Raw genomic sequence first — 12,474 nt, 5'->3', positions numbered from 1 at the left:
AAAAACAGGGAGGGGGACAAAATGTAAGAGACTCTTAAATATGGACAACAAACAGAGGGGTTGTGGGAGAGGGATGGGCTACATGGGTAAGGGGCATTAAGGAAGCTGCTTGTTGGGATGAATACTGGGTATTATACATAGGGGATGAATTACTGGAATTTACTCCTGAAATCATTATTGCACTATATGCTAACTCACTTGGATGTAAATAAGGAGGTAAGTAAGTAAATAAATAAATAAATAAATAAATAAATAAATTTTGAAATGCTATTCATACACCTGGACCCTGTGTTTTTTTTCCCTAGGACGGCCACAACAAATTACCACAATCCTCGTGGTTTAAAACAACAGAAATGTATTCTCTTACAGTTCTAGAGGCCAAAAGTATGAAATCAAGGTATCAGCATGGCCCTACTAACTCTGGAGGCTCTGAGAGAGAACCATTCTTTGTTTCTTCCAGCTTCTGGTGGCTGTTAGCATACCCGGTGGCTGCAACACTCCAATATCTACCCCTCTTCACATGGCATTCTCTGTTTCTGTCTTTTCCTCTTCTGTCTCTTTAAAAAAATTTTTTTAAGTTTGTTTATTTATTTTGAGGAAGAGTGCATGTGCATGCACAAGGCAGAAAGCAGGGGAGGGACAGAGAGAGAGGGAGAGAGAATTCCAGGCAGGCTCCACACTGTCAGTACAGAGACCAATGTGGGGCTTGAACTCACAAACCATGACGTCATGACCTGAGCCGATGTCAAATGTTTAACTGACTGAGCCACCCAGATGCCTCACCTACCCCCAGCTCCTGTCTCTTATTAGATCACTTGTCATCAGATTTGGGACCACCTGGATAATTGAGGATGCTCTAATTTTGAGACCTGTAACCTAATTACATCTGCAAACATCCTTTTTCCAGATAAGGAAATAATCACAGATTTTGAGGGTTAGCATATGGACACATATTTTGAACGTCACCATTCATCCCATTCCACATTACACACCCTTTCTTAGGAGGCTCTTGGATGACGTGCTCCACCAAAACAAGAGAATAAAGCAAAAAACAGGAAGCACTGGATCTAGAGAACTAGGGACCGAATGCAAAAATGTGTGAATGGAATTCTCAGAAAGACAAGGAGGAGAGAACTCAGAACAACCATGCAGCAGGTATACAGAGCAAATAGTCTAGACTGGAGAAAAGAACTGAAGGCTCTAGCAAGGATGCTTCAAAGGAGTGGGAGGAAGCAGTTGCCCAATGTGTTTGAAGGCACTAAGAAGAAATTAATAGCTTTACTGAATGGTTTGGGAATGAATTGGTGAGAGTGCCAAGGAAAATTATCAAATAAAAAACTCTAGGAAAGAAAAAAAAATTACTGTATTTTATTGAGTGTTTTTCTCACTCCAAAATTCATATATTGCAATCTAATCCTCCATGTGAAGGCATTTGGAGGTGGGGCCTTTGGGAAGTGGTTATGAAATGAATGCAGAGCACCCTATAGGATCAGTGTCCTTAAAAAGAGGCCACACAGGGCTCCCTCACCCATTCTCCATGTGAAGTCACAGTGAGAAGACAGCCATCTACGGACTAGGAAGTAAGTTCTCACCAGACCTTGATCCTGGACTATCTAGGCTCCAGAAATATGAGAAAATAATTTCTGTTATTTTTATTATAAAGATTTTTAAGAATATTTATTTATTTATTTTGAGACTGGGGAGAGGGACAGAGAGTGAGAGAATGAGAAAGGGAGAGAGAGAGAGAGAAAGACAGCGAGAGAGAGAGAGAGAGAGAGAGAGAGGGAACCCCAAGCTGACTCCATGCTGACAGCACAGAGCCCAATGTGGGGCTTGAGTCCATGAACCGTGATGTCATGACCTGAGCCAAAATCAAGAGTTGGATGCTAAACCAACTGAGCCATCCAGGTGCCCCTTAATTTCTGTTGTTTACAAGCCATACAGTCTATGGTAGTTTGTTGTAACATCCTGAACTTAGACGTAACATATTATATTCTCCAAAGATAACCACAATATTTCCCATCCCATATGCTCTGCTGGAACCTTGCCTCTTCTCCATCAAGAGGAAGAGTATATCCCCATACCGCAGAACCCCTCATGAACTATTTGACAAAGAGACTAACCACAGAAACTACTCTGTGTGACTTCCTAGGCTAGATCATGAATGCATTTCTACCTTACATTCTTGAGATGCTTGCCTTAGAATCCAGCTCTCATTCCATGAGGAAACCCAAGCAAGTAACCTGTGGAGAAGGTCATATGAAGAGGAACCAAGGTCCTCAACTGACAGCCAATACCAACTTGCCGGCTATGTGAGACATCTTGAAAGTGGACCATCTGGTCTCCAGTTAAGCCATCTCAGCTGAAGCTTCATGGATCAGAGACAAGCCTTCCTCACACTGCAGAATATGAGGCTTTACTAGAAAACCTTCAAGTGCTCTTTTAGCTCTAAAACGCATTCCTTAACATGCAAATGTAGTATACTGAGGCACCATAATCATGTAAGTGCACATGGATGTTACTAAACATAAACAGGTTTTATCTACTCATTAAAACAAGCATAATAGATTTCCTAAATGTAAGCAAGTTAACAAAAAATTATATCTCTTTCCAAGCAGATCACTAGATCATTTTTATCAAATGTGATCGGCATTCTTCTTTCTCTACACTCCATTTTCGTCCAAATTGGCAAGACTATCCGTTGTGTAATTGAATATAACCACATACAGTTGTTGCTTTAGTTCACACTCTGGATCATGAGATCACAGCATGTTTTTAGTCCCTAGGTTACTCAAATGTATAGCTATGGTTGAGAAAGAACACTCACTTTAAAGTGAGTCTGTGTGGAATATTATCAAAATAAAAATAAGAGGAAACTGTTGAATATCTCTAATGCTGCAAAGGAATTTAGATTCCTAACTATGTGAACCTGTGATACACTCAGGTAACTAGATAAGGGGATTTACAAAGGGGACACAGAAACGCAGATGCTATCGCTACTGACAGGGTACAAATATTCCTCCCCACTCTGTAAGGGGACATTAGCAAAGAGCAAGCAGTATGGAGCCAGTTTTGTAATCCAAGAGACCAGAAGTGGTGCAGGATGCTATGGAAGATCACCATCAGAATTGGAGTAGATCTAAGCTAGGAACCAAGGCAGGAGCAAAGGACACTACGACGTATTAAAAAATTCCAAAGGACAAGGGCAGACTCTGGACAGGAGATGAAGCCAAGGTTCAGCAGCTGAAACAGCACAGAAGCAAGCAGAAGGGAAGCAAGGAGTGCAGCAGGCAGGCTGCAGGTGGGGCTGAAGTGGCATCTGCCTGCCTCTGTGGCCCAAGGACATGTGATAGCTGGGCGTGGCCGACAGGAAGAGCAGGCACCAATGGTAAATCATTGGTGCCATTTCTTCAAACAACAATGCAGAAGAGGAGGAGGGGAGGAAGACAATGGAGGAGAGCATTCTGAGGGAGGATACTGGGCTATTTTGACACACAGAGAAACAGATTAAGAGGCCTATACTCCTGACCCAGGCATACCTGAAATCTCTTATCATCTCCATCCTAATTTCTGCATCTGGGAACTGCACACTTCAGCCCAGATCATCTGTAAGTTCTTTGCTAGCTCTTAAATTTCTAAGGTCTTGCTAAAACAGAATTTCAAATTCTTTAAGACTCCATTAAAATAATCTTTGGAAGATTCATAATCCAACTTTATTACTCAGGCACTACAATTTTAGTTCAACTTCTTAACACTGGCATCTGGTGTTTCTGGGCCCCTTGGAAAGAATTCCCGATTGTCTTCTAATAGGGTAGATTTCGGGATGGGGTTAGAAGCAAAAGGCGAAGAGAGGGTGAGCCTCTCTAATCAGCTCTAGTTGCAGTTTTTTTTTGTTTTTTTTTGTTTTTTTTTAATGAGAGGTTAGTCTTCCCCAAATCCTAAGGCTCCACTCCCTAATTTGGAGATGAATCAGATGATTTCACTGGTCTTTCCCTTCTCTGGTTCCTATGATTCATCAGCTATAGCAACTAGGGCGGGGTAAAGAAAACAATTCTAATATTCAGGTTATGCTGTAGCTCAAAAGGAAGGAATCTAAGAAAAACTGTTAAGATTGCAACAGAATGAAAAAAAAAAAAGGTAACTCACAATTCTCCTAACTCAGAAACTGTTCCCAGGAGGCATCCCTACCTTGAGTGCCCCATCTTTCCTCTGTAAATATCACTTACATGATTTTTTTGTTCATAAAATGTTTTACACATCTTTTCTATGACATTGGCAAAATGCTTAATGTAGTATAAATAAATATCTGGTTGATTTTGATTGTCCATGTCTCTGAAAAAGCTGCCAGTATCTAACTACAAAAAATAAGGAACTCTCAAGACAAATTCATTCAATTTAACAAACATTGAGTATTCCCTATATGCCAGGCACTAGGGCAGGACTATACCACAGACTCATAATAGAAAAAATAAAAAAAAGGTAACTCCAACCTAAAGGTGTAGCAGAGGTAATAAGTATAATTAGACAAAATGTATCAGAAATGAAATCAAAGTACAGGGAAGCCCAATATGAGAATGACTAGGACAGTTAACCATTAGAGAAAGGAAGTAAGACATTCTGTCTTGGCCAATCCACTCAATTACTCATAGCTATTTGAAGTCATTGTGCAATAGAAGAGGAAATGTAACATATACACATGTATTCTATATCAGTGGACAGTGTCACTGTTGAAGTGTGACTGTTTGCTTTTAAGCAAACCATTCCAGTATAAAAACATGTAAAAAAAGGATAGTTACTAAAGTATATATTTTTTTGATTGATGCCATTAATGTGAAAATTTGAAAATATTTTTGGAACTCCTCTACTTAATTATTTCCCTCAGAGCTGAAGGCAAATCCAGTTCTACTGAGAGGAGCTGAACAGCCAGGGGTCATTCTGAGCTAAGGCTCATGACTAAACGGGCAAAGGAGTAGGAGTTTCACCTGGGGTTAAAAATACAGGAAGCCATGATTAAGCCCTCACTTATTTACACTGTTTGATGGACTCAGCAGTATTGATTTTCTGGTTTTAAAGAAGTCTGATCATTCTGATATGAGGTCTGAAGTGGATATAATATCAGTCCAATAAAGTTTTCAGAGTTTCTGAGATACTAAATATTCAAAATTATGTAACACAATTTAAAAGTCCTTTTTTGGGGGTGCCTGCATGACTCATTTGGCTGAGTATCTAACTCTTGATTTTGGCTCGGGTCATGATTGCAGGGTTGTGGGATCAAGACTCATATCGGCCTACCAAGCCCTGTGTTGGCCTCTGTGCTGGGTGTGGAGTCTGCTTGAGAGTCTCTGTCTCTGTCTCTCAAATTAAAAAGCAAAAATGTACTTTTTTGCTGAAAATGTCCAAAAATATAGTGGAACGAAATGGAATCTTCAGTAATGACATACCTATGGTTGAGGTACTTACACATCAAAAAGATTTTGAAAGGGGTGCCTGGGTGGCTCAGCTGGTTAAGTGTCTGACTTCAGCTCAGGTCATGATCTCACGGTTCGTGGGTTCAAGGCTTGTGTCAGGCTTTGTGCTGACAGCCAGCTCAGAGCCTGGAGCCTGCTTCAGATTCTGTGTCTCCCTCTCTCTCTGACCCTCCCCTGCTCATGCTGCCTCTCTCTCTCAGAAATAAATAAAACATTTAAAAAAATTAAAAAAAAAGATTTTGAAAAACCAATCCTCCACTGGCAAGGGACTAGCCAACCAAGTTGGTTATAGTTTCCAGTGAATGACATTGGCATCATGTTGGTCTCTATCAAAATGGATTCAGTGAACACTGTCAGTCCCTTTCCTCTTTCAGAGCCAGTGGCATTGTAGAGTATTCTGGATAGCTGGAACAAACTTAGATATGACCCCAGACACCTGAAGAGGAAAAAGAGAAGGCACAGAATTAGTGGATGCAGAATCGGTCTATCACTCCTCACAAAGATTGAGTACTCTCATGAAGGGGCACTTACTCTTCCTTCATGAACAGCAATCTGTCTCAGAATCATTAACATTGATTCTGTTAGTTTTTTTTTTAACACATTAGTCTGTTAATAAGTAATGCACGTAATAAAATTATCTGTCCTGTATTGTGAAAAAAAAAAACACCTCAGTCTTCATAGCCTTCTCAGATATCAAACTGAAAAGGAACGAGGGGCAGGAGGCATGTAGAGACCCACATGAGCTGGAAATACTAGTCTATATGTTACTATTTTAACTGATTAAGCCAATTTCCTCATTCAAGTTTACAGTACTCATTTTAAACGTTTAACATTAACATAATTATCATACAAGCATTAAAAAGTTGTGGGGAGGAGCTCATAGCATAACTTACCCTGACCCTCGAGTCTCTAAAGGGAAGGCAACTTAGGTTTCAGTCTGAGCATCTGGGCTTAGCTGCCTGGCTCAGTTTTTCTTTCATATACACCAGAGTTCAAGTTTTAAAAGGTTAGGAAAGAGACCAACTAGGTAAAAGTGGCATTTAAAGAGCCAACCATCCTTTTTTTTCAAGTGACTTTCTTGGGAGGATATCAACCTTTTTTCTAGATTTAGAGTGTACTTCCAAATGATACAATTAGAGTTTAATTCCCCAAAGAACAATTTTTTTGAAAAGGGATACTTATTCTATTTAACTTGGGGCTGTGGAGGAAGGAGAAAGCATGTGACCCAGCTTGTGTGAGGGTCCGCCCTATTTATCACCCCATTTCTTATTTGTCCAACTCTAGGAGATTTAAGATAAGCAACTTCTATCTCATTGGCTTGGCCACATTCTCCCAAACGTGGCGGGTGTCATTTGGTAGTGCAAAACAGAGGTAAAAGATGGCCAAGTAAGATCACTAGAAATTTCAGTTTAGACTGAAAAATAGCCTCCCCTCATGTTCCTGCCTTCAGGCTTCCCTAGGTTTCCTTCTGCCCCCAATGTACCCTACACATTATACCTTGCCATAATTTCCATAATAGAAGTTCAACCGTGCTGCCCATCTCTACTGCCACCCCATTACTAAGCTTTTCTGGTGCACCTGGGTGGCTCAGTTGGTTGAGCATCCAACTTCAGCTCAGGTCATGATCACGTGGTTCACGGGTTCGAGCCCTCCATCAAGGCTCTGTGCTGACAGCTCAGAGCCTGGATGGAGCCTGTTCCAGATTCTGCATCTACCTCTCTCTCTGTCCCTCCCTTACTCACACTCTGTCACTCTCTCTCTCACTCTCTCTCAAAAATAAATATTAAAAAACATTAAAAAGCTTTTCCTTATTCCCCACCTCAAGTCAATGCCAGTCTCCAAGGTAATCAAAGCTTTTTAGTGTCAAGTTCTCCCCAGCATGCCTTCTTAGATCCGTTGAGGCCCTTCACCAAAGGCACCCAGGTCATGTCTTAGCCACACCATTGACCTGCCATTCCAACATGCTATCCATGTTTGTACCTATGAACATTGACTCTACTTTGTCCCTGAGCTTGAAATTTCCCTTCCAGTCTGGCAACCTCCTTTCAAGTTTTAGCTCGAATGACATAGCTCATTGATTTGATCTGATGATACTTCACATTTCATAGTGACTTGCAGTTTTTTTTTTAATTTTTTAAGATTTATTTTTGAGAGACAGAGAGAGACAGAACATGAGCAGAGAAGGGGAAGAGAGAGAGGGAGACACAGGATCCAAAGCAGGCTCCAGGCTCTGCGCTGTCAGCACAGAGCCCAATGCTGGGCTCGAACCCACAGATCGTGAGATCATGACCTGAACTGAAGTTGGACACTTAACTGACTGAACCACCCAGGCGCCCCAGTGAATTGCATTTTAAAAATAACTTTTATATCCATTATTTATATTACTTATTGGAAGGCTAATAGAGCCTATAGAATATGCTGGGAAGCTATAAATATCAGGATTTTACAGATGAAAAGATGGAAACTCAAAGAGGGGAGAGAAGGCCTTAGCAGATGGAGGAGCTGAGACTCTAACTCAGAGCTCCCTCCCTACTTCCACCTCCTCTCCACACCCCATGCCTCTTCCAACTAACTCCAGTTCTGGGCTGCTTACTTCTGAGACTCAACTTCTACTTCTCTCTGAGTTGCAGCTGACAGTCTTAACATTCTACAGACCGCCTCAACTGCTGGATGTGAATTAACTCTAGCACAGGCTCCTGGGAGGCAGAAGGCTTGGCTGACAGCAAACTCGGCTCTCCCTCATATGCAAAATGACATTTTGGCCTTAGGCACTTAGTAAGTTACACAGTCCTTGCTCCTTAAGAGTAAAAGTTTTCAGGCACTAGAGTGTAGCATTAAAAAAAGCCAAAATGAATTAGGGACTGACCCACCACTTTATTAGCCTCCCAACATGCACACATACACAGCGACATTCAAGCCTCACGCACTGTGATTTCAGTTTCCCTCACCCTCTTCTTGAACTCCATGGAACTCATTGTGCAATTCTATGAGGCATTTTGGAATTGGATAGACTAGTGCCAGCTGCCCTTTGTGGCACTTGGGAAATTATAATCTGCATCACTTTTTGTGGGGCAGAGGGCAGACATTATACTTGCAAAATGCATTCCATTATTTATTTTTCACATTAGTAAAACTGCTGTTTGCATTTTGTTAGGATCCATGACTAAATAGTTAAAAATCAAACACAAACTCTGTAAAATACATTCCATATCTTAGTCTTCCAGCAATGTTAACTTTAAACAGGTTGCAATCACTTGATCATTTATTCTGGACTCATTTCTCACTTTGAGCTGCAAACTTCGAGAGCAAATTTAAATAATGTCTCAATAATAAGGCAGTCAGTAAAACTGCTTCTGGACACAATATCCTCCTTGTTTATTTGGAGTCTCTCTAACAGGCTAAAACCAAAAAACCTTACAGTTTATTTCTGGAGACAAAGTTGGGCAAAGGTTTTTGGAGGAATGACATGAAAAACTGTGGATGACTTATATTTACTTGGCATTGGAAACCATTACCTGCAGATGATCAGGCCTCAGATTTGTGTAAAAGTGTAGTCTTTTTTTTTTTTTCTTCCCCTGTATCAGGAAGAAAAATAGATTTGTCCAGACAAGTTTTGGTTGCCAGGTAGAATGTTTTCAAGAGGTTTTGATATATGGCTTCTCTCAAACTGTTTAACTTGAATTTGTTTGTCTTTTGTTGATCTGAAGAGTAACATTGAGTGAGTCAGACAGGAATATACTACCTAAGTAATGCTGTGCTTTTCTTAGTGCATACCAAGAAACACATATTAGTGATTTGTCTCATTACTGATGATACTAATTTAATCTCTTGGTTAAGATAGTTTCTGCCAGATTAATTCAGGATTAAGTACACAAATAAATATATTATACTTAATAATAACTATCTTATAGGGAGATTCTTTAAGACTATGTGAATATTCCTATTTGCCGTCAAATTTGCATCCACCATATTTAGCATCCTTCTTAGCTAAATAATCATTTCTATAATAATTGCAGTTTGATTTTTCTAATTTCATCATTCCCTCTGGATTTATTGGTTGGCAATAAATCTACTGTGGAACACAGTATTTCCTTAGTCCCCATTTATTTATTCCTTTATGCCAGGATGAGCTTGTGAATTACTATTTTACTCAAAGCTTACGTTCCTATCATTTCATGCTCAAATTTTCTGAGACATAAGAACTCCTTTTTCTGAGACATAAGAACTCCTTGAAGCTAGTTCCTGGGTTCTTTTGATGTGCACCCATTACTCTTTGGGCCCTTTTTACTTTCTGGTGCAAGATGGTGCTCCAGATTCATCTTGTATTTTCCCCGCCCAATCTTGGAATTAATGATTTTTCCAAGGAGCTCTGATTTCTTTTAGCGAAGAACAGAATTTAGAAACCAAGATCTGGGTGCTAAGTGTGTTCACTGCTACTAGAGTGTCACTGCTTCTAGGCCCTATGAGCAGAATTAGGACCTATGTATTCATATGCACACAATACACACAGCTGTATCTGTTTCTATCACTCTCCATGTATTAAGTACTCTGAATTCACTCTGATACTTCCAATTCCAGTCCAATACCACAGGGTTTATTTTTGCCTTCCCCTTCCCCATTATTCTCAGTGTATTTATTTGCTCAGTTAATCTGGTATATAACCAAACTCCCAGTCTCTTGGCCCAAATAAAGGGGAACTGGGGGAAAGAAAAGAAAGAAAAGGCCAGCATGGTCCCAGACATGCCAGCCCCAATTTCCTGGTTTATCAGCCCGAGGGTGATACTTTTCTCCTCTAAGTTGTACACCCACATTTTCAGTTTACAGGTTCCATAGGACATCACCTTAATTGTATTGCTGACATTTGGTTGAAAACATAACTAGTTGTCTTTTTACCCCATCCGTATTCTTCCTCTAATATCTTCATTTAAGTCAGTGGTGGCACTCAGGCTAAAAATTTCAGTTGCTTTGAAACTTTCACTTCCTAATTCCACACACACAAGCTATTTCGTGTGCCATGACCTTTAATTCATCTTTGTATTCCCAACATCTAGTGTGTATTACCTCCTTGTGACTATGTTGCATGAGGTAAACATACATTTGGGGGATAGAGTCAACTCTGATAGCTGCTAACTAAATGGCTAAATCTACACCTTTTCCATCCACCTGTAATTTATAGAGTTTCCATCTCCTAACCGTAAGTCTTTCCTCTCTCCAAATAATCCTTTATATATATATATATTTTAAATATTTTTATTTATTTCTAGGAGAGAGAGAGACAGCGTGAGCAGGGGAGGGTCAGAGAGAGAGGGAGATACAGGCTCTGAAACAGGCTCCAGGCTCTGAGCTGGCAGTCAGCACAGAGCCCGACGTGGGGCTCGAACCCACGAACCGCGAGATCATGACCTAAGCGAAAGTCGGACGCTTAACCGACTAAGCCATCCAGGCGCCCCTAATCCTTTATATTTTAAGTATCCTAAAATTCATGTCATCTTGCTCAAAAAGCCTTCAATGTCTCCTCACTGCTTTCAGAATCAAATCAAACTATCTAGAAATAATAATCAATGCTTCCCATATCAAACTATCTAGAAATAATAATCAATGCTTCCCATTCTCAGGGTCTAACTTACCTCCCCACTTCATCTCTCATTTATCTTCTTTTCCCCTCAGGCTTAACACATGAACATATTTTTGAAAATCAGCACTTTTCATATGATTTTCACTCATGATGTAATGCTCTGCATCTTTTTTCATTTTATTTATTTTATGTTTGAGAGAGGGAGAGCATGAGCAAGTGGGGGAGGGACATAGAGAGGTGGGAACAGAGGATCTGGAGCAGACTCTGCGCTGACAGGAGAGAGTCCAATGTGGGGCTCAAACTCACGAACCACTGAGATCATGAAATGATTCAAAGTCAGATGCTCAACTGACTAAGCCACTCAGGTGCCCCTCTGTTTCCTTTTTGTCCATATTAATATTTTACTTGTCTTTCAAACCAAGTGTAAAGATCATTTTTACCATGAGTTTCTCTTATTTCCAAGCACCCCGTTTTCTTATTCCTATGCACTATTGTGCTACTTAAATTCTGCTCTGTATTACAGCTAATTGCATGCATCTATCTCTCCAACTAGATCAGAAAATACCCTTAAGATCCCCCCCCCAAAAACCAACCTTATTTGCCTTTAAATCTCAAGAAACTGGCATAATGTACTACACCCAATAGATGCTCAAAAAAGCATTATGTTAATAATTGGCAATGAAGAATTTCAATGTTCCACCTCACCCTCTAGTTAGTCCTTAATGTTCATAAGCCTGATATTTCCCAGTGATTAGCCACTCTAATGAAACCTCTGGACAGTGATAATAAATCCAAGAAGATAGAGCTTTACATGCAAAAGCATGCAGGCAGGGACTAGATGGGTAACCTGTGTGTTGGTAAAAGCTGGTTATAGTAGATGTCGCATTAAAGCAGTGTGCGGGAGAGAGCCACAATCCCTGGCAGTGCTGTAGCACTGCTTTACTGCAGTGTGTTCTTACGATTAACATGCATATACTCTCCTGTGTTGTACATTTCTGGGTAAGCCAAACCTAGGATAGGGGCTAGAGGAAAGATTACCCCTTCCCCTCCAAGAAATGCATATGCTCAAGAAAAGGGAAGGAGGAATTCAACTCACTAATCAGACTCTTCATGTTTCTTCATTTTCAAAACAGCGATTAATTCACACTGTAGCTTTTCCTCCCATTCCTTAGAGAAATAACCAGGCTCTTCCATGCATGGACAGCAGCAGCTCCTTGCTTGATCCCTTTCTAACAATAGTTCGTATATTGAAAGCCAACGTGTGTGCCAAGGCAAACTACTTACTGTTTGAATCTTCATATTTGATGAGGCAGTCTAAGCTTAGAAATAGACACCTGGGCCTCAACTCCTTCAGTAAGTTTTTCTCAGCAGCTCAGACCCAATCCCCAGATAGATGCTTTCTCTGTCTGCCCTTACATGCCTTGATAATAA

Source organism: Crocuta crocuta, unplaced genomic scaffold (genome assembly GCF_008692635.1).
Source record: "Crocuta crocuta isolate KB4526 unplaced genomic scaffold, BGI_CrCroc_1.0 scaffold130, whole genome shotgun sequence".
NCBI classification, from domain to species: domain Eukaryota; kingdom Metazoa; phylum Chordata; class Mammalia; order Carnivora; family Hyaenidae; genus Crocuta; species Crocuta crocuta.
The sequence above is the reverse complement of the archived record's forward strand: the minus strand, read 5'-3'. Positions refer to the sequence as shown.